The sequence below is a fragment of the Brassica napus genome, unplaced genomic scaffold (genome assembly GCF_020379485.1).
Source record: "Brassica napus cultivar Da-Ae unplaced genomic scaffold, Da-Ae ScsIHWf_458;HRSCAF=699, whole genome shotgun sequence".
Classification (NCBI taxonomy): domain Eukaryota; kingdom Viridiplantae; phylum Streptophyta; class Magnoliopsida; order Brassicales; family Brassicaceae; genus Brassica; species Brassica napus.
The window spans coordinates 27,501-32,500 of record NW_026016533.1 but is presented as its reverse complement, the minus strand read 5'-3'; positions in this window follow the sequence as shown (position 1 = coordinate 32,500).

Genomic DNA, 5,000 nt, shown 5'->3' with positions numbered 1-5,000 from the left:
TGGACTGGACTGTCAAAGTAAGTCTGATTGGTCCAAGTAGTACTTATGCTGGCTCGACTTTCCATCATCCAACCAAGTGTTAACATTTTTCCTTGGTATGATCGAGACCAAGCGTACTGATGGGCAAGCGTACTGAAGGGATGAATTAACTCTTTTGGGTTTTAATGCTCCCGTCAGGATGCTTTTGGCCGAGACTTGTGCACATGCGGGCTGCATTTCATCGGCCAATCTGAAATATTAGGTTGAGTGTTATAAATCCATTGAATGGATATGTGGATTGCCATTAACCATCAAGGAGGTTTACATCCGACCAGACTATCCGGCCCATCTACATCCGTCTCCGGTCCGTCTACATTCCGTCCGAGACTAGTCAAGCTGAAGACTCATTCAACCGGAGCATTTATGAGCTTTGACCAAGTCTATCTTTGTGGTCAATATGTATTCAATGTGTAGATTCTCTCCTTGCTGTAAACCCTAATGAACCTCACTATATATTGATAGTGTGAGCTAATGAGAAAGACACAACTTTCACAGCAACACTTCTCTCATATTTCTAACACGTTATCAGCACGATTGTGCTCTCCACCTGAGAAATCTCTCTCAGCCGGCGTTCCCCTTTTCCGGCCAGCTCCTCCGGTGCTCAGCCTTTGCTCCACCGGCGCTCAGCCTTCTCTCCACCAGGCCACCTCTCTCTCTCCGCCGGAAACTCCTCTCTCTCTCAAATTCCGGCCAACTCTCACGGTGGTCCTCTCAGATTCTTGTGGTGAAAAAGGTAAACAAATCAAAACCTTGAAATCTAAAGAACACCATTATATCTGAAAGAAATCTAGGATCTATATGAATCCATAACTTATAAACAATCTATGGATTTAAAATATTAATCTTGTTTCTATGATCCATATGATCCATATGAAACTTGATTCTAAAACTATTTTGAATCCATAAAACTTAAAATTCTCTAAAGGTTCTATGTTTCTCTAAAAACTTATAAAGTTATCAAAATACCTAAAGATCTACATGAATCTTGTTTATAAAAACTTATGAATCACAAAATTATTAGAGAAAGCTTAAACCTTTTGATTCAATCCTTTTGTTTGGCCATTTTACCAGATGTGATAAACATAAGTGTATAATCTGGCCAAAACAAAATTCCATCAAATCCTTGCTGTGCCATTTTCGGCCAGCTCCTCTAAAATCAGTCAACCCACCAATAAAATCAAAATTAAAATCATTCATTGCATATCCTTGACTTTTAATATTTGTTTTGTAACTATCAAAGTTTTAAAAATCTTTTATGATTTTATATATGCATAATCGATTTTATTAAGTGCATATCTTTGACTGATAATTATTTTCTAAACCAACATATTGAATTTATCTCATACTGAATTTTGATCACATAGTTTGCTAGTTAAAATAAAACTTGATCTAGTTTCATCCTTGAACCTGATTCTATGATTAAAACTATGTACTGATCATTTGCATACCTGATAGCATCATTTAGTAAATCATTAGATCGAACTTGAATCTTCCATGAACTGACCTTTGCATGCATCCAACTATCATATTGTTAAAACTGGACATAGGTATCACATAATTGAAACCAATCATACATGTTCGCATAGCTTTAGCAATGATGATACTAGTGCATCTGAAGTGGTTCATGTTGTTTGCATCTAAATGATTCACACTGTTTGCATATAGTTAGACAAAATCGGTTTCCATTTAAAATTCAGTATATTTGCTTTATTTGAAATTCTAAACCAAGTTTTAAACCGATTCTGAAAATCTATTTTGGTTTACAAATATCTTGAACATTTTAATGCATATAAAATATTTTCTGAAAATAAAATGCATAATAAACCATCATTAAATAAATCATCAATCCCCTTGGCATATAAATTCAAATCCTGAATTATATTATGAATCCTTACTCCTTTATGGATATTTGATTCAGATGTCGAAAATCAACAACCTTGAATATGCTTCCCTCAATCTCTCCGGAGATAATTACCTCAATGGGAGCTTGATACCAAAATCCTCTTAAGGTCCAGAAACCTTGGTGATACTATCACTGAAGGCACTGAGCCATCAGACAAGGATAATTACAAGGCAATTGTTGTCATTCGCCATCACCTTGCTGAAGGTCTCAAGGACCAGTATCTCACAATTGAGAATCCTCTGGAACTTTGGACAGAGTTGAAAACCAGATTTAATCATCAGAAAACTGTGATATTGCCAAAAGCCCTTTATGATTGGAGAAACCTGAGAATCCAAGACTATAAGTCTGTGGAAGAGTATAACTCGGCTTTGTTCAAAATAGTCTCAAAGTTGAAACTTTGTGGTGAGACTATTACTGATGCTGATATGTTGGAGAAGACATTCTCCACATTCCACACCAGCAATGTTGTGCTTCAGCAACAGTACCGAGAGAAAGGTTTCTCCACTTATGCTGCCTTAATCTCTTGTTTGTTGCTAGCTGAGCAAAACAATGAGTTGCTCATGATGAACAGTGAGCTAAGGCCTCCTGGTGCTAAAGCATTGCCTGAGGCACATGCGGCCGTAGAGCCAAAAGATGAGACTCCAAGAGAGTCATACCGTGGTCGCATGAGAGGCCGTGGTAGATGGCAAGGTCGTAACCGTGGGTTTCAACCACGTGGCCGTGGATTTCAACCACGAGACCATCTTGGTCGCAGCCGAGGCCGAGGCTATAGCCGAGGTCATCAAGCTAACCATGGGTATAAGTCCGACTTCAAAACCCATGGCTCGAGCTCGACCAAATCTGCTTGCTATCGTTGTGGGATGACCAATCATTGGGCTAATAAATGCAAAACTCCCCAACACCTTGTTAAGCTCTACCAGGAGAGCATAAAGGGCAAGAACTCTGAGGCAAATTTGGTCCATTATGATGATGAGAATGATCTGGACCATGAGGATGATCAAGCCCATGACAAAGATGATCATGAGGACTTTGAGACTTCAGACCTCCTTACAAGTGGCTGAATATGAAGATTTCGATATCATATTGCTTTTGTCTTTGCATTTTGAATTCTTGATTTGGCTTTATGTCTTTTGTTCTATGACTTTGGCAATTCTATTTATGAAATAAAGTTTTTACTTTATATATGCCTTATACAAAGTTGAAATTATTAAGAACATAAAACAAAGCCATTAAAACATACTTTAAACCTTAAAGTAATGTCTAAGGTGTTGACTCTTGTCTATTTTCAGAAATGAAAGAAGACAAGAACCAGCTAGTAGTGGATAGTGGATCAAGTCACACTATATTAAAAGACAAAAGATATTTTGTTAACCTCATTTTAAAGAGTGCCAAAATAAATACTATAGCAGGACCGGCCAGCCTTATTGAAGGCCATGGCCCGGCTCACTTAGTGATGCCTAAAGGCACGCATTTAGAAATCTCTAATGCATTATATTCTCCTAAATCAAAGAGAAATCTGTTAAGTTTCAAAGACATTCGCATGAATGATCTACATGTTGAAACTAGGGGCGAGGGAAAGAAAGAATTCCTCTTGATTTATGAAAATGCCCAAGGCCATAAGAAAGTCCTAGAGACTATCCCTGCTATATCAATAGGCCTCTATTGTGCCAATATAAAATCGAGTGAGGCTAACACTTCAATTCCTAATGAGTTCAGAGAAGCCTTTAAACAATGGCATGAAAGGCTTGGCCATCCTGGCAGATCCATGATGCGCAAAATAATCTCGAGCTCAACTGGCCATTCCTTGAAAGATAGGATAACTATCCCTATGAGCATTACATGTATTCCATGCTCACAAGGGAAATTAATAATAAGGCCATCACCTGGAAAGGTGAGTAAGGAAACATTAAACTTTCTGGAAAGAATACATGGTGATATATGTGGACCAATACACCCACCTTGTGGGACATTTCGATATTTTATGGTCCTCATTGACGCATCGACCAGATGGTCGCATGTTTGTCTATTATCATCTAGAAACTTAGCATTGGCAAGACTATTGGCACAGATCATAAGACTGCGAGCCCATTTTCCAGATTTTCCACTAAAGACTATACGTCTTGACAATGCAAGCGAATTCAGTTCCCAAGCTTTTAATGATTACTGTATGTCCATGGGGGTAAGTGTGGAACACTCCGTGGCACATGTACATACACAGAACGGATTGGCCGAATCCTTCATTAAAAGAATCCAGTTGATTGCTCGACCATTACTCATGAGGTCGAAGCTACCAGTATCAGCTTGGGGACATGCGGTATTACATGCTGCTGAATTAATACGCATAAGGCCATCCAGTGAACATAAATATTCTCCATCCCAATTACTCTCGGGTCATGAGCCAGACGTATCCCATATCAAAACATTTGGATGTTCTGTGTACGTCCCTATTGCTCCACCACAGAGAACAAAAATGGGACCTCAAAGGAGGATGGGAATATATGTTGGTTTTGATTCTCCAACCATTATTAAATATCTTGAGCCTACTACTGGAGATTTATTTAAGGCCAGATATGCTGATTGTCATTTTGATGAATCAGAGTACCCAACATTAGGGGGAGAAAATAACAAGCTGGGCAAAGAAATTGTATGGAATCAAACATCCTTATCATGGCAAGATCCTCGGACTCAATCATGTGATTTAGAAGTCCAGAAAATAATTCATATGCAAAAGCTAGCTAATCAATTGCCTGATTCCTTTGCTGACCCGAAAAGAGTGACTAAGTCCTATATACCAGCTTGTAATGCACCAATAAGTATTGATGTCCAAGATGGACACAATCAAGTGGCTACAGAGTCTAAAGCACGTCTTAAGCGTGGTAGACCAATTGGTTCCAAAGATAAAAGACCTCGGAAACTAAAGAAAGGTGCAAAAGAAACCGAGGTCATAGATTGTCCAGACAAGGCCGAAATGGCCATGCCTAAGGTACCAACCAATGAGACTCGGGACGCCGAGCCTCATGGTACTGAAGGTGCTAATGATGAGATCTCAATTAATTAT